This window comes from Tachypleus tridentatus, chromosome 13 (genome assembly GCF_004210375.1).
Source record: "Tachypleus tridentatus isolate NWPU-2018 chromosome 13, ASM421037v1, whole genome shotgun sequence".
NCBI lineage: Eukaryota > Metazoa > Arthropoda > Merostomata > Xiphosura > Limulidae > Tachypleus > Tachypleus tridentatus.
The window spans coordinates 211,923,838-211,943,131 of NC_134837.1; the positions used below are offsets into that span (position 1 = coordinate 211,923,838).

A 19,294-nucleotide genomic window follows, 5' to 3' on the forward strand; every position below is an offset into this window, starting at 1 on the left:
GAAAGGATAGTGTATCTGTACAGTATACATACACACTTATAGCAAATACGTTTGAATATACTTCGGATCGTAAGTTGTTATTTTTTGTAATTAAGCACAAAGCTATACAATGGGCTATCTGTACTCTGCCCTTCACGAGTATCGAAACCTGGATTTTAGCGTTGTAAGTTCGCAGAGATCCCGCTGTGCTACTGGGGAGCTCGGAGCGTAAGAGTTACGCTTTGTTCCCCAGTGGCACAGTAAGATGTTGGCGAACTTACAATGCTAGAATCCAGGTTTCGATACTCGTGATGGGCAGAGTACAGATCGCCCATTGTATAGCTTTGTGCTTAATTACAAACAGACAAAAGAACCCTTCTGTTTTACAGAAGCTATAAATTATTTTTTAAAAATTAATTTGACTTCTCTATTGTAATTAAAGACTGTTCACTTATTTGGACACACACACGTACACAAATTGCACATTGCACACAGATACGTATACTTATTTTTCATTCTGCAGAACAAAGCACTAACCTTTTGCAGTGGAGTTCCCCAGAAATCATTGACAAAAAAGGTTAAGCAATGGGCTGGAAGGTCGCACATCACGATTCCTCTGAATCGCTGCTACGTCGTCAAACACAAGGTCGCACCCCAGGGAGGTGCTGTACACAGTCAAGGCCGTAGCTGCAATGGCTAGAGGATAAAACTTATCTAGCTGTTTACTCATGGTAAACATGGTAACTGTGGGAAATAAAGATTGACAAGAATAAACAATTTCCTGAAGGAAGAACTTAGGACCAAGTTTCTACATTTATTTTCTGAACAGTACACGTTTAGCCAAAAAACAAACAAACAAACACGTCCAAATACATAACATAAAGTTAAATGTATGAATGACGTTACATTTTGTGTAGATGTCGCTACAAATCCAACTATAAAATACAGGTACGTTCACTCGTAAGATTGCGGCCCGGCCTGTCCTTGTGGTTGAGGCACACGACTCCTAATCTGAGGGTCGAGAGTTTGAATCATAGTCACACCAAACATGCTCGCCCTTTCAACCGTGGGGGCGTTATAATGTGACGGTTAATCCTACTATTCGTTGGTAAAAGAGTATCCCAAGAGTTGGCGGTAGGTGGTGATGACTAGCTGCCTTCTCTCTAGTGTTACACTGCTAAATTAGGGACGGCTAGCGCAAATGACCCTCGTGTAGCTTTGCGCGAAATTTAAAACAAACCAAACAATCGTTAAATAGTAAAACTTAATATTTTGTTTCTAGATACTTTGTTTTATTTATTCCCTATTCTCTTCTATGTGTATAATGTGACCTAAAACATTCTACTTCAAATAATAATTATGATGGTTAACAAAAAGATTTCAAAACTAATTTTAAATCTCAGACGAAGGAGCGCCAAAAAGGACAGCAAATGTGTTGTATTTTTTTATTAATTTAAAAATCATCGAATATAATAAAGCTAAACACAGATTTTTCTATTTACTTGGAACCATTAATCGGATGGAAGAGAGCCAATCAGCAGCATCCTACCATTCACAATTTGCGCCGCTAAGAAATCGAATGTTGCTCTTATGACGCTCATACATCTCTTAAAACGCGGGAAATAGTATGTGGTATCGCAAAGATTCAAAGAGGCGCATCCACTCCGAAATGCACGATTCAACTGCAAGGCAAACCCTTGTCTCTAAAGGACCACTTGTTTATAAATGCAGAATAATTAATTTTGCCTTCAACTTCAGGATAAAATTAAAATCGTTTCCACGATAATGCAAAACGACACACGTTTTTTGAAAATTACCAATTTCACTTGTATCTTCCACCCAAGGCTAAAAACCAGTAGATGGAGTTTACCGTTGAAGTATATCACTTTAGCAACACACGTAACAATGTTGCTTTTTAGATTCCTTAGATTTTATTTGTTCTAATATTAAATAGATTAGGTTTACTTTGTTTCGAATTTCACACAAAGCTACAAGAGGACTAAATGCGCTAGCCGTCCCTAATTTAATAGTGAAATACTAGCTTCTTTGTTATGAATTTCGCGCAAAGCTACACGAGGGCTATCTGCGCTAACAGTCCTTAATTTAGTAGTGAAAGACTAGAAGGAAGGTAGCTATTCATCACCACCAACCGCCAACTCTTGGGCTATCTTTTATTAACGAATAGTGGGATTGACCGGGTATATAACGTCCCCATGGCTGAAAGGACGAGCATATTTGGTGAGATCGAGATTCGAACTCACGACCTTCAGATTGCAAGTCAAGATCCTTAACCACCTGGCCATGCCCTAAAGTTAAAGATTACTCATATTACGCTTCAAACAAACACAATAATTTCGTATTTAAACATCACTTCGTTCATTAAAACCGAATCAACAAATCAAATTTAAAAATTACGTTCGGCGAAAATCATTTTGTTTTAACCATATTTGTTCTTTATGAGATGTTTTTGTTGTATTTTTTACAACATAGAATAATTATTGCTTGTTAGCATAAATGCTGCTTAGTGAGAATGTTGCGTAATCGTTTTTGTTCTTTCTTTGTTTTTGTGTTTTTTGGACTTCCAACGATTTTGTCTTTACCATCTTCAATTCCGCTACAACACCAACACCTACTGATCTACAAAAAATAAGTATGATTTAGGCTACGGATCCAACAATGCTATTACCTATTACTTTGGGCCTAGTATGTCATGGACCACAGGATGGGAGCGTTAATACACTTCCTATACTACATATCATTATATTTACTAATAAAATCTGTATAGAAATTAACAGAATTTTATCAGTTTAAATTATTGGGTGGTAAGCCTAAATCTCTGTAGATGCCGCTCAATAACTTGAAGATTTATCCGTGAGATGTGTTTTCGAAAAGTTAATTCGCTTTTCATTTCGCAGTTTCCAATCCCCGTCACCGAATATGCTCATTCTTTTAGCCGTGGGAGCGTTATAGTGTTACAATCAATCCCATTAGTAATTGGCAAAATAGTAGCTACTCTAGCTGCCTTCCCTCTATTGTATCATTGCTAAAGTTAGGACGGTTAGAGGAGATGGCTTTCGTATAGCTTTGTGTAAAATTTAAAAACAAACAAATGATTTGAGATGGCACCAGGGTTCAGCTCAGTGTTTTTATTTTGTATGTGAGGGTGGGTCCGTGGGAATCTGCTTGTATGACCGATACAATCAAATTTATTGTATTATTCTGCAAAACAAGAGAAGAAAGGAAAACGCTTTTTTTTTTCGAGTCTAATTTTGACTGCCTTAGTTATTTTGAAAAGATGGAAATACGCGTCTGAAAGAAATATGTGACGTTTAAAAAAAAGTGAAAAAAAAGTCTGCCTCATTTCACGGTAGGTCAAAGGTAGGTCTGAGGTGTTACACCGCTAAAAAATCAATCAATCAGGATTCTATATACGTGGTGGGCCGAGCAGAAGTAGCCAATTGTGTAACTTTGCGTCTAACAAACGAACGTAAATCGAAAGTGAAGTCGATGCTTCGCAAATGGAATGTTGGGCAACTTTTCTCAAACTAATAATTAGTCTTAGCTCTGACGTACAGGAATTATATACAGCAAACATTTCTCCAGGGAAGTCGCATTCGTGTCATGTCGTAAGTTGGAATCTCACGTATATTTTATGTTTATAAAAGGATTATTCTGTCTTCATTTATAGTGGACAAGCTCCCACTGGTGGGATTCGGGACATTTATACTAATAAGTCTAAAAATGTTGGAAGGTATTCCAGCATGAGGTTTTATCCATGACAACATTAACTGGACGTTAGAAATGTTGTACCTTTAGTGAAAAGTGAAACTGGTGTATTGGTTGTTGTTTTTTTCCCTTATAAAACTTGTTGTACACACGATAAGAAAAACAAAACCGAAAGCTACATACATGAATAATACACACGTATTTCTCACGTTTTGTTACATGAAAGTAAAATACTAATGGGATTGAAAACAGGGTTTGCATGCACCACGTTTTGTTCATCTTATCGTGTTTTAAAAACACACATTTATAACTTCTCGGGAATAAGTTTAGAAATCAAATAAATTGTTCCTTTACAGTTATATCGTTTCTTACATTTTGCAGTCGTTTTTTTTTTTTTTAAATTTTGATACGTAACCACCCACTGCCAACTCTGGGAATACTCCTTTACCAACGAATAGTAGGATTGACCGTCACGTTATAACGCCCTTACGCCTGAATAATTTTATATATTCATCTTATAAGCAAAGTAGGGACAGATTTAAGTAAGTATTTAACTCAAGTAACATAGGGACAGCTGAATGATACAACGAATGTATTAGTGTTGCTTTTAATTTTTCCAGTCTTCTGTATAATTAAAAAAATAACCAAATTTGTGTCTATCTTATTTACTATTTATCAAATTCTTAACTGAAAAGTGATTTGTTTTGTTTTGAATTTCGCGCAAAGCCAAACGAGAGCTATCTGCGCTAGCCGTCCCTAATTTAGCAGTGTAAGACTAGAGGGAAGGCAGCTTGTCATCACCGTCTACCGCCAACTCTTGGGCTAATCTTTAACCAATGAATAGTGGGATTAACTGTCACTTATAATGCCCCCACAGCTTAAAGGGCGAGCATGTTTGGTGTGACGGGGATTCGAACCTGCGACCCTCAAATTATGAGTCTAGTGCTCCAGCAACCAGACCATGCCGAGCCAAACACCTAATGAACAGCACTTACCGTCAATTCTTGCTTCACCTAATAGGGAGATTTACTGTCACTCTCATCATGTACCCTCAACCCTTACCTTAATTTGTTTGTTGTTAAGCACGAAACAACGCAACGGGCTATCTGTGCTGTGCCCGCCACGAGTATCAAAGCTTTCTAGCATTGTAAGTTTTAAGATTTACCGCTGAGCCACTAGGGGCGTTCAACTTAATGACAACAACTGTGACAATATATGGAGTAGGCTATTTATTTTAAAAGCACAGAAATACAACAGACGTTTTCTACAATACTCTTGGAATAACTAAAAGTTCAGTGTATTTTAACTGTGCACATGTATTATTTTAAGCCTTTGGATGTTGTAAAAATTACTAAAAGATAAATAAATGCGCATTAGCTACCTATCAGATTGAACATCTGATATCTCAAGGACGTTTGCTGTACTTCAGTCTGATGGCGTGTTATTTGTACATTTTGAAATAATTGTGTTTAGGCTTAAACAGTTTTGTTTATTTTTTATTTTCAATCAATAATCGAATGTTATTTATAGTTATAGAACTGTATTTCGATTTCCAATCACTCAAAATTCCATTCACAAGATTGTTTAATAACACAGAGTTTGTAATTCGTCTTTTAGTAACAAGCCATGCGGCAGACAGACATAAACATATTTCATTCCTACTTACGGGATTCAACATGATATTGTTTGGAACATAATTACCCCTAGTGACAGAGAAGAGAAACAACACTGTCTATGAGGAAGTTAGGTAATAAATAGAAAACCAAACTAGGTTGTTTGCTTATTTTACCCATAAATGATGTATTGATTTTTCCAAAACCAAGTTTGTTTGTTCATTCGTTTTAGCAAAACTAACATTCAACACAGTTGAGAATATAGTATAATGCTTTTAATTTTTGAGAAACAAAATGAAACAAGCTATAACCATTATTTCAACCTGAAAGAGGCTTACTTTTAAAGCGTGTTCTTATATTGCCTATACTAGTGCAGTTTCTCTATATCAAAAGACGCCAGATGTCATCTGCAACTTGTACATCAACTCGGTAACCTTGATAAAACCTGACACTGGTTGGTTCTGTAGTACGTAACTGTTCAATATTTCGACTTTGCTGTCACATGAAATATGATGGGCTGCTCGGTGGCTCTCAAATCATCAGGTGTAAAATTCTGTTGTAGTTCAAGAGAAAAATTATTTTTATTCTCTAAAGTGAAAAATTATCTTGAATAATTCGTGTGTGGGTGAGTACGCTTTTAGCACTAACTAAGCTCTGTTTGTTTTGTGTTTATTTTTTGAACTTTGCGCAAAGCTACATGAGGGCTATCTGCGCTAGCCCTCTCTAATTTAGCAGGATAAAACAAGAGGGAAGGCAACTAGTCATCACCGCCCACCGCCGACTCTTGGGCAACTCTTTTACCAAAGAATATTGGATTAACCGTTACTTAATAACGCCCCGATGGCAGAAAGAGCGGGCATGTTTGGTGCGACAGGAATTCGAACCTGTGACCCGCAGATTGCGAGTCGAGCACCCTAACCCTCTGGTCATACTAAGCTTGCTAAGCTCTAACTTGCCAAAAGTTTGGCCTAGAAAGACAATGTTTATAAATAGTGTATTTAAATGTCCTTAACCCGAACGATACCGTATACGGCACGTGTGCTCTACGAAAATGTCAGAGGACTCAAGTTTCTGTCATAACCGTCCTAACTTAGAACTACTGGCGAGTGAAGAGGAAATCAGTCAGCAACACTGACCGTCTATAAGTTTGATCTTTGCTGAATAACATTCTTTTTGATAATGTTCCCACAGCTGAAAGTGTTAAGTTGTTTAATGGCTTATCGGGGACTCGAATCTTGGACTTTTAGGTCTGAACTATTTTGCCCACTAACCATTAGACCATACCCGACCATACTCAAAAATGACCTCATAGTTACAAAACAATAAGACAAGTCTGAAAAAAACTGCCGGCAACTGCCAATGGGCTATCTGTGCTCTGCCCACCACGGGTATCGAAACCCGGATTTTAGCGTGCAAGTCCGCAGACATACCGCTGAGCCACTGGGGGGCCGCCACTGTTTTGAATATTTATGTTCGATCCGTTGAGAGTCTTTCTGTTGAATGAAATTTGTCAGTTTTCATATATTGGTTTCTTTTCTAATTGGTCCTAACAGTTATTCTTTAATGATGGGTTTCTATCAGACATCACACAATTTTGACCAGTAAGTCGTGTTTCTTTTCTTAGAACTACGTTAATGTTTCAATGCGTTTTTCATTTGTAAAAATCACGTTCAATGAAGAACAGTTAAGTACATCCGATCACGCGAAAAGAAAGAAAAAGAGGTTTACAGTAATCAAAAACAAGTTATAGATATTCGATACAAAAGTAGTTTTGTGTGTCTGAATAGACTAAGGCAGCTAGTCAACACTACCCACTCTCGGGCTACTCTTTTACCAACAGATCGCGGGATTGACCATAACATAACATGGTCTCCATGGCTGAAAAGGCGAGCATGTTTGGTGTGACGGGGATTCAAATCCATCAAAATAGTTAAGTAAGATAAACGAATAACAACTGCGTTCAAACTACTGTATATATAAATATATATACTTATATATAATACTGGATACATGTATATTATTGCATATATTACTATATATATTAGTGTATATATTTCTCAAAAATCGTGACCCAGCATGACCAGGTGGTTCAGGCACTCGACTCGTAATCTGAGGGTCGCGAGTTCGAATCCCCGTCACATCAAACATGCTCGCCCTTTCAGCCGTGGGGACGTTATAATGTTATGGTCTATCCAACTATTCGTTAGTAAAAAAGAGTAGCCCACGAGTTGGTGGTGACTAGCTGTCTTTCTCTAGTATTACATTGCTAGATTAGAAATGGCTAGTGCGTCGCAAAGAAAAACAACATAAAAAACAAACTTTATTACAGAGCAAACTTTTACTTACTCTTTGATTTACATGCGAAGTTGCGATTTTGTTTTTAGTTTTACTTTTGAATTAACTTATCGTATGTTACCAGCAACATTACAGTATTAGCAAGATGAACCGGTGTTATCGAAAAAATGCCTGACGCGAAATAATTACCCTTTTAGGCGGTTATTTTTATGCTATATGAAGGAATAACTTTGCTTCTTAGATATACTATGGCGATTTTCTTTTCAGGATGGTATTTGCTAACTTTTTGTACTGGAACAACATTAACAGATACGAGCTTCTTATTTCTTATAAATCTTTCAAGTCTTTTCGGTCAACATCAGCGTCTCCCCGTTATACCCACAGACGTGATAAACGTGTGTTTTAAATATTTAAAAGTTCAACTTAACAACGTATGACGAACACCAGGCAAAAAAAAACACAAACAAACCACTATACGATGCGTCGCAACCTTCGCATAACACCTCGTTGTTCAAAGCTTTCGTAATAAAATGCGAATGTTTAATGAACTAGATACAATGCCTATTTCATATAGGACACAACATAAGTAGATAGCCGTGTTCTCAAGCGTCCTGCACAACGTAAAATTAACATTAAATCTAACATGCAGTGTATCGCTACAGTAACAGAAAGTGCAGTTCTATGATAAGAATCTTATCTCACCAGTAGTGTTTGAAGAATTAATTAGAAATCAACTAAAAGCGCGTAGCAAAGTTCGTTATAATTTCCAGACTTTAGCACGTGTTTTAATGCTATTTGTGGCGTTATTTCTATTTAAATTTTTTTATACATAATTGTCCGCAAGGTATTGGCAATGTCGTTATTAATTATCCTTTATTTGTTTTTGTATTTCGCGCAAAGCTACACGAGGGTTATCTGCGATAGCTGTCCCTAATTTCATAGTGTAAGACTAGAGGGAAGGCCAACTCTTGGGCTACTCTTTTTACCAACGAATAGTGGGATTGACCGTAACATAATAATGTCCACACGGCTGAAAGGGCGAGCATGTTTGGTGCGACGGGGATTCGAACCCGCGACCCTCAGATTACAAATGGAACGCCTTAACGTACCTGGCCGTTATTAATTAACACATATTTCATTCATGAAGCTTAAAACGCCATATTTAAGTGTTTCCTTTTCTGGTTTAATAATCAGACATCAAAGGACATTTTTAAGGAACTTACACACACTCAGTATGTTGACTTTATTTCTAGTTTATATTTATAAATTAAAGGGCGTTTTTGTTTTAAAACATTACCTCACATTTTAATATGTTTTCTTTGTCCGGGAGTAACTGTAGGGTTCGGCATGGCCAGGTGGTTTGGGTGCCCGACTCGTAATCTCAGGGTCGCAGGTTTGAATCCCCGTCATACCACACATGCTTAACCTTTCAGCCGTTGGGGCGTTAAAATGTGCGAGTCAATCTCACTATTTGTTGGTAAAAAGAGTAGCCCAAGAGTTGGCGGTCGGTGGTGATGACTAGCTGCCCTCCCTCTAGTTTTACACTGCTAAATTAGGGACGGTTGTAGCTTTGCGCAAAATTCAAAAAGTAAATAAACAGCAATTGTTGTTCAAAAACATATTTAGCGTAAATGTGTCACATTTAATCACGTTTCTCTTTCAGTCAGAAACTGTTGATTAAAAATGCATTCTAAGAATTGGTTGTTTGGTGTTTTGTGATGCAAAGCAATTAGGCTATCTGCGCCAAACAACCGGTAAAAGATAAAAAATAAAGGTTAATTATTAAAATCATAAAAAGGTAAAACAAGAGAAAGTCCAGTTTTGACTTAAAATGTTAAATAGCATTAAAAAGGTCAATGGCCTCAAAAAATTGAAAACATTTCTAAGGTGTCAGGGACAAACCTGTGAACAGAACATGTCTAAAATGGTGCCGTTGTTCAGAGTCGTAACGACAGTAAAATGAGTGTCACACAGGGTGTCACACGTTGGTGTATCAGTCTCGGATAAAAGAAAATGATGACTCAAAATAATGTTACTAATGTGTTGTCTAGTTAGGACAACTTCTAATTCTTACGAAAACAAGATGGCCAAAGTCCAACAGAAGGTTTTATCTGAAAAGACTTGTTATCACGTTTCTCACTCCAGGTTGACTTCCAACTGTCACGGATCCGAGTCTTGAATACAGGACAAAAGTCCATATATGGAACAAGCCCAACAGTGACAGTGCCAGAGCAGACAAATTTAGTTGCGGTGTCCAAAACACCAGTATCAGAAACAATGTCCACAACATCCGTTTAGAACACCCAACACTACAGGAATTCAAGGGAAAAGTGGTGTGTTAGGGTTGGACCCCTGGACCATCAGGATCCTCTCTTTCCCTTCATGGATTGCCACGCGCAGCAAACACGTGAGTGGATGTTTAGATCCCATAGAAGGTAAATTGAAAAAAAAAAACCTTCTCTAGGAGGTCCCATCACCACGTATAAGAATCCACATCGTGGAACGTTCTAAGAAACTGACGCATATTGAACGTATTTGCTTTTTCCAGTCTGAAATTGTAGACAAAAATAAATTTTCCGGAGCTGTCACACAATTAAGTATACTCTCCTGTTTCTCCTACTAACTCTAATTTACAGAAGATGTTTTAAGGAAATCACTGTCGTATAAAAATGTTTACTTTCTTGAGTGATTAACTGTAAATCAGTTTTATGTGTTTTTGTAAACGGTTAAGGTCAACGCCAAAGAATAGACGTTTCAGGTGTCGACATCGATTGGTCAGCGTAAGAGTTTAAAGCGACCTCTTCATTTTATTTGTGAACGTGTTCGGTCTTCCCTACGAAATGCTAGTAGAGAAGCAGTTATGAAAGAAACAACAACAAACAAACTTCATGAGATTAGAGAGGCTATAAATAGTAGCAACAGAAGGGAAACAGAGTGGATAAATTATATAACATTATTACCGTCACTTGAAAACATGCACGTCGAATAAGCGAGAAATATATACATTTCTTATATGCTTCACATACGGAAATAGTGATGGATGGAATTTCAGTGTTACATAGTTTTTCCTTCACTGGACACATGATTCTTCTTATAAAATATTTCACCTGAGAAATGCATCTTCAGACTTTTTAGACATGCTCGTAGCACGCGCGGTTCGTGCTAAACAAATTACGTTCTCTCTCTCTCTTTCCAAATCGTCTTCACTTGTGCACATTTAAATTTCAACTCGGAATTGAATGAAACTGCATGGATAATAACAAAAAAATATATATATTGTTTATGTGCAACTCCAACGTGATTTATAGAAACATACTTATAACTAGGAAGCCTACTCAAATTTTATTTATCGAAACCCTGGGCAATACCCGAGAAGTTTCAATAATAATAGTGATACAGTTTAAACGATATCCGACGAAAATAAAGATTAAACTCGACACGAAAACTACGTGATGTCTTGAAATTGCCTTTTACCGGAATTTAATGTCGCGTTCATCTACATAAGCTCTTCAGATACGTAATTTAAGAATCGATCCACGCTCGACATGCTTTACGTAAAACGAAACAACAACAACAAAATGTTATAATAAAAATCAAAAACAAGTCGTGAACGTCATTTCGTTAGAATGAATATCAGACAGAATATCAGATTTACTGGAAAAAATACAATTTTATTTTCGAAATGCAGATTTATTCTTATTTCTGACACCCCCCATCCCATCAAGTCTCACGGCGGTAATATACATGTGAGCAAATTGTTTGTTTGTTTCTTTGTTTTTGAATTTCGCGCAAAGCTACACCAGGGTTATCTTCGCTAGCCGTCCTTGACTTTACAGTGTAAGACTAGAGGGAAGGCAGATAGTCATCATCACCCACCGCCAACTCTTGGGCTACTCTTTTACCAACGAATAGTGGGATTGACCGTGGCATTATAAGTCCCTGACGGCTGAAAGGGCGAGCATGTTTCGTGCGACGGGGATTAGAACCCGCGAACCTCGAATTACGAATCGAGTACCTTAACCACCTGGCCATGCCGAGCCTTTAATTTCTCTTACGCTGTTATATTTCACTTTAAATACCATATTCTGTTCATATTTTTCTGACTTTAATGCCACTATAGAATAGTGATGAGCTGTTATATTAAAAATACACACACAAATGATAAGAAAGAAAAAAAACATAACAGAAATACATTTGTAATTTTAAAAAGTTTAAGAAGGGAACAGAAAGAGAAATCGGTGCTATAAAAACGTAATAAACTACTGGATAGCTTTATTAGCAGACGTAGATAAATGAGACGGAGAAAACATAGATAACGACCAGATATTTCGGTTGTGATGAAACATGAGATTAACCACACTGCTAAATTAGGGACAGCTGGAGAAGATAGTTCTCGTGTAGCTTTGCGTGAAACAAAAAAATAACAATAAACGAAATCTCCGTTGGCTAGATGGTTACGCCGCTCGACTCATAATTCGATGGTCGCAGGTTCGAATCGCCGTCGCACAATACATGTTTGCCCTTTCAGTCGTGATGTCTTCTTTTCATGCGTTGGAAAATCTTAAAATTAAGTTAAATAACTTTGTGTTGACTTGGATTTAACACTAGATAAAGTGAAAAACTGAACATTAGTTACTTAGAGATCAGGGACATAAAGGTTCAAAAACTGTAATTCCGAATACTTGGATACCATGTACAGAAAGGATTAAAAACTGGAACATTGAACACTTAAAATTAAGTACAGGGAGAATTAAAAACTGTAATTCCGAATACTTGGATAGTATGTATAGAGAGGATTAAAAACTGGAACATTGAACACTTAACAATTAAGTACAGGGAGAATTAAAAACTGTAATTCCGAATACTTGGTAGTATGTATAGAGAGGATTAAAAACTGGAATATTGAACACTTAAAAATTAAGTACAGGGAGAATTAAAAACTGTAATTCCGAATACTTGGGTAGTATGTATAGAGAGGATTAAAAACTGGAATATTGAACACTTAAAAATTAAGTACAGGGAGAATTAAAAACTGTAATTCCGAATACTTGGATAGTATGGAGAATTAAAAACTGTAATTCCGAATACTTGGATAGTATGTTTAGAGAGGATTAAAAACTGGAACATTGAACACTTAATAATTAAGTACAGGGAGAATTAAAAACTGTAATTCCGAATACTTGGATAGAATGTATGGAGAGGATTAAAAACTCGAACACTGTACACTTAAAAATTAAGTACAGGGAGAATTAAAAACTGTAATTCCGAATACTTGGATAGCATGTACAGAAAGGATTAAAAACTGGAACATTGAACACTTAAAATTATGTACAGGGTAAATTAAAAACTGTAATTCCGAATACTTGGATAGAATGTATGGAGAGGATTAAAAAGTCGAACACTGAACACTTAAAAATTAAGTACAGGGAAAATTAAAAACTGGAATCTCGAATACTTGGTAGTATGTATAGAGAGGATTAAAAACTGGAATATTGAACACTTAAAAATTAAGTACAAAGAAAATTAAAAACTGGAATCCCGAATACTTGGTAGTATGTATGGAGAGGATTAAAAACTCGAACACTGTACACTTAAAAATTAAGTACAGGGAGAATTTAAAAGTGTAATTTCGAATACTTGGATAGTATGTTTAGAGAGGATTAAAAACTGGAACATTGAACACTTAATAATTAAGTACAGGGAGAATTAAAAACTGTAATTCCGAATACTTAGATAGAATGTATGGAGAGGATTAAAAACTGGAACATTGAACACTTAAAAATTAAGTACAGAAAGAATTAAAAACTGTAATTCCGAATACTTGGATAGAATGTATGGAGAGGATTAAAAACTGGAACATTGAACACTTAAAAATTAAGTACAGGGAGAATTAAAAACTGTAATTCCGAATACTTGGATAGTATGTATAGAGAGGATTAAAAACTGGAACATTGAACACTTAACAATTAAGTACAGGGAGAATTAAAAACTGTAATTCCGAATACTTGGATAGAATGTATGGAGAGGATTAAAAACTCGAACACTGTACACTTAAAAATTAAGTACAGGGAGAATTAAAAAGTGTAATTCCGAATACTTGGATAGTATGTATAGAGAGGATTAAAAACTGGAACATTGAACACTTAAAAATTAAGTACAGGGAGAATTAAAAACTGTAATTCCGAATACTTGGATAATATGTATTTAGAGGATTAAAAACTGGAACATTGAACACATAAAAATTAAGTACAGGGAAAATTAAAAACTGGAATCCCGAATACTTGGATAGTATGTATAGAGAGGATTAAAAACTGGAACATTGAACACTTAAAAATTAATAGGAATAATAGGAAGTATTATATAAACTTCATTTTCGATAAATTGTAGACTAGAGATGATTAAAACTGGAACTCTCGACGATTGGTGAGAATTAAAACTGGAACATTAAATATTTGGAGAGGGTAATAACTCATATTAGGTGAGGAATTCGCGCTTCGAGAAAAGCTAAATTAAAATAACTTTTTTATTCGGTTGCTAAACTGATAACATGAGTTTCTACATGAATATAAACACAACAACGGCAAACAAATCGAACGTAGTACATTGGTTTTGTTTTGTCCAGATCCCAGTAACTCCCTTCAATGGAGAGAGGCAAGAAGTCCCAACATGTTTCTTAATTTTGAAATAAAATTCAAAACTTTTTATTTTTTGTGAGGTTAATACAAATAACTATAATTATTCTGCTGTGTTATATGCACTCGAAAAATCGAGGTTACAGCCATCCTCAAAAATCAAAATTTCACATAGTTGCACAGAAAGTGGACTTGCGTGTTATGCGTTACGTCATGGACTCATGACAGAGCCCTATATAATATTTCTCCCAACTTGAGTGAGGCTCATCCAGTGAAGCTATGGACACTGGGTATCTTTACAGCAATATAGGTATTCGCGAGGAGTGAACTTCACAACCAAAACATACACACGATTTGAATCAAATTTTGTTTACAATGACAGTTAAAAAAAAATGAATGTTTCAGAGTTCTTGTATCACATTTTAAGTATATGTATCACATTTTAAATATATGATCAGTGTGACTGTTCATATGTTAAACGTTATGAAAGTTTCAACGTGTACAATAAAATTAGCTATATCACATTAAAGTTTTTACGAAAGTACTGACATCGAGGTACGTTTCAACCTTTGCCATTTTTTCTCACTGTTTATTCAGAAAAATAAATAAATAAAGAGATAAGATATTCACCATGGTAACACTTTACAAAATATTTTCACACTGGGTACTCAGTGAAGTAAGTAGGTGTGACTTAACCTAAATTCGATTAATCATACGCCATTAAAGATTCATTACTTACATAAACGTGCGTAATGTTAATACGAACCAGAGCTCTGGGCTGACAAGAAAAATCCTACGACCTATGGTAAAAAATTGTCTAAGTTTGTAGCTACACCACGAGTTTCTCACACAAACAGAAATGATAGGAGAGAGAGAGGCAGTGTTATTAAAGCGAAGTAGAGCTTTAGCTATGAGAGAATACTGAAAGAACGTGCATGCCTCGCAATGGATCATTGAAGCAGGAATACTTAGGTCATTTGTCTTGCTTCTTTAGTGTGTGTTACCTAAGGGGCCGGTGGAAAAAATAACATTGAACAGAACGTTTTTAGACACAGATGAAAGATGAGGCGGGCAATTAATAACAAGGATCTTCAGTTAATCATATAGGTCTTTAATTCATCTTCTACCTGTTACACTAATCATATCATCATAGGGTCTTCAAGGTTGAAATATTGGGTAATGTAAAAGAGATGGGAAGAAACCAAGTATGCAATTAATCATACTTAGATTAATCATATAAATAGGCAATTTATTATATATATATCTACTATGTTAAAATTGCAATATATATAGATATTAAAAGTAGCTGGGTAAGAAATTGATGAAATTATTGTTAACTAATCATATAAGTAAACAATAAGGTAAGAAATTGATGAAATTATTGTTAACTAATCATAACAATAAATAGTATAAATTTGTAAGATTGGGCAATATAATAAAGGGAGAGGAAGAACTCTTATGAGGAATCTGTATTACTTTAGAATAAAGTTTTGCTATAAGAAGTCCAGAGGATTTACAGTTATTGGTATAATTTGGTTTGTTTTGCATTTCACACAAAGCTACACGAGGGCTATCTGCACTAGCCGTCCCTAATTTAGCAGTGTAAGACTAGAGGAAAGGCAGCTAGTCAACACAACCCACCGCCAACTCTTGAGCTACTATTTTACAAATAAATAGTAGAATTGACCGTCACACTATAACGCCTCCACGGCTGAAATGACGAGCATGTGTGGTGCGACAGGGATTCGAACCCGCGACCCTCAGATCACGAGTCGAACGCTCCTTGACCACCTGGCCATGCCAGGGCATAGCAGATTTTATGCTTGAAGTTTCGTGAATTATCATGAAAACTTACTAACAAAGTCTGTTCAGCAATGTTTTCACAAACATTCATTCCTGAAAACCTGTTGCTACTACATAAGAAATATACATCCTTTATCTGTGCTCTCCCCTCTGTGGCACAGCTCTATGTCTGCGGACTTACAACACTAAAAATAGGGTTTCGATATCCCTGGTGTGCATAGCACAGATAACCAACTGTGTAGCTTAATTACAAACAAGAAACGAAAAACATGTTACCTGTCTTCTTTAACGTTCTAATTTATAAGCTGAACCAAAGAAGTGCATTTCTCTATATTCTAATGTACGTGGTACGAAGTACAAGACTGCTCTCTAGTGGCACAGCCGTATATCTGAGAACTTATAACCCTAGAAACTTGGTTTGGATAGGCAAAGCACAGATAGCACATTCTGTAGCTTTGTGCTGATATTTGAACAAAGAAACAAACGCAACTTCTTAAAAATCCGCAGACATGCCGCTGTGCCAAAGGAAGCAGTTGCATTTGAAAGGTTTAAGTTAACATGTACAATTAATTATCTTCTTCATCGAAGTAGAATATCTAATGTATCGAGTCCTTTTTACTTTATACACGCCTCCCTCCAGTGGCACTACGTTATGTTTTCGGACTTACAACGTTGCATACCAGATTTCGAAACCTGCGGTAAACAGAGCACAGTTAGCTCATTGTGTAGCTGTGTGATTAACTTCAAACAAATCATTTATCTGTGAAAAGCAAAGAAACTACACTTTTCAGTCCCTAATTCCCTTAGATGTTGCACTGAATGTCTTTCGAGAGTGAAATTTCGGCGTTTCCTAATCCACACCTTCAAATAAAGGTTAAAAAAAACCAATAACAACAAAAACTTTTTAGATGCCTAGAATGACTTGTTGCTCAAGAGGGCCTAACTTTATTATAGTGTGTCGTACATGGTTAGCTTCGTGTGAAATATTTGTTTGTTTTTTGGCTTAGCGGAATAGAGCGAAATCTATTCTGAGTATAAAGTCCTGAGGACTTGCATGTACAGAACCATAAGATCGTCATTAATTTTCGTTTTGAATGTCTTCCAAAGACATTTTTCTCTATTTTTTGTCCTTACTCTTGTGGACTCAAAAGGACGCTATGTTTGTGTTTCGACGTTTGACGAAGAACAGTAAACAATGTGTGGTCCATATGTGACATTTTATTATTCTAATCTTTCTTATGTTCCTTCCCTTTAGAGCTTTTCGTTTCGTTAGCTCTTAAATGAGTTAGTCCATATGGCAAACTTTATTGTGTATTCTGCCCTAGATGCTAGCGCCACCCATAGAGATATATTTAAATTTGACGTGTAAGGGGGGGGTAGAAGGATGACGAAATTATATTATATATACACACACTTATATAATCAAAAGTGTGTGTTGACAAGTCTTAGTTCTGAATCTTCCTCAGCAAATAACACGATTTTTGTTTAAGCCTAGATTTACATTTAAGGCTATATATATATACATACGTTTTAAAGTTTGTTATGGTTGTGTTTTCGGCCCGTCATGGACAGGTGGTTTAGGTGCTCAACTCGTACGTTGAAGGTAGTGGGTTCGAATCCCCGTCACACCAAACATGCTCGTCCTTTCAGCTGTGGGGACGTTATAATGTACGATCATTCCCACTATTCATTGATAAAAAAGTATCCCGAGAATTGACAGTGGGTGGTGATGACTAGTTGCCTTCCCTCTAGTCTTACACTTCTAAATTATTAACGACGGCTAGCGCAGATAACCCTGTTATAGCTTTTCGCAAAATTCAAAAACAAACAAACAAACTTGTTGTGTTTCTTGTCGTGCAAAAAAACTGGCAAACAAAAGAAAGATAATATATAAGAAAAGTTTGTCTAGTTTATAAGTAAACTAATCATAAAATATATCTTTATAAAGCTTTTTTCTTTTTCCGCGTCCATTGAGATTGATTTGTTTCAATTTCGCACAAACCTACACGAGGGCTATCTGCGCCAGCCGGCCCTAATTTAGCAGTGAAAGACTAGAGGACAGGCAGCTACTCATCACCACCCACCGCCAACTCTTGGGCTACTCTTTTACCAGCGAATAATAAGACTGGCTATAACATTATAGCACCCCCACGGTTGACGAGGGCGAGCACGTTTTGTAGGATCGGGATTCCAACATGTGGTTCGCAGGTTGCGAGTCGAGCTCACTAACCACATAGCCATACTAGGTCCCGTTTATCGAGAAAGTTCGCGCAAAACTACATTAATTTCGAACTTGTAGAGTAAAGAGAAGGCGAGTAGTGAAGAACGCCCACCGCCAACTCTAGCCTGATAGAATATGGGAATGTAACGCATCAATGGCCTCACTGTTAGCAGCAATATTTTACGAAAACGGAACGCGAGCCATAGACCCTCGAAATCGTAATATAACACACTAACGGTCCATCTTCATAAAATAGTTCTATTTATATTGTTGTTGTTTTATTACTAGTTCATATTGTATAACCTCCAACAGCTGATTAGTGTTTAAATGGAAGAAGTAAAAATGTTCGCAACCAGCCGAGGCTGTTTTGGTGTTAGAGAATGACTCTATTTTTGATCGGTTTGAAGTGTTTTGGTGTTAGAGAATAACTATATTTTTGATCGGTTTGAAGTGTTTTGGTGTTAGAGAATAACTATATTTTTGATTGATTTAAAGTTGACCGAATGCGTTTTGAGAATTAAACTTTTCTTCACAAAGATGTTAGGCTTACAGAGAGATGATACGTCCATTAGATTAAAAGAAAAGGACAAAAGATGAATGTCACGATTAAAGAAACTCGATAACTGATACACTTTAATAAATAATTTACGGAACGATGATTGGTCTTTAGTGATTAGTATGATGAACTGCGGATCTGGGGTTCGCATTTCATTACCTCTCTTGGATGCATTGTAAGAGTGACAGTCATGTCCCACAATTTGACTGAAAAATCGCACGAGTTGAGAGGAGCCGGTGTTCAATATCTATCTCCTCTCTGCTTTAATCACTACTCTGCCCCCACGGTGGGACAGCGGTAAGTCTTCAAATTTACAACTCTAAAATCTGGGGTTCGATTTCCCTCGGTGGACACAGCAGATAGCCCGATATGGCTTTGCTATAACAGAAGAAACATAAAGTCTCTAATCACTTAAAAATTAGAGACGGATAGTACAGGTATACCTCGAGCATCTTTGCGCAAAATTGAA

The 19,294-nt window shown here is 36.4% G+C and overlaps 1 pseudogene across 1 annotated transcript in view; it reads right to left on the reverse strand.

The window, feature by feature from the left end:
• Window positions 1–19,294, reverse strand: part of LOC143240866 (protein O-mannosyl-transferase Tmtc3-like) — a 144,303-nt pseudogene that overhangs the window by 51,725 nt on the left and 73,284 nt on the right. Inside the window, exon 3 of the transcript XR_013022009.1 lies at window positions 517–723. The product of XR_013022009.1 is annotated as a protein O-mannosyl-transferase Tmtc3-like (transcript). The remainder of the gene's footprint in view (window positions 1–516; window positions 724–19,294) is intronic.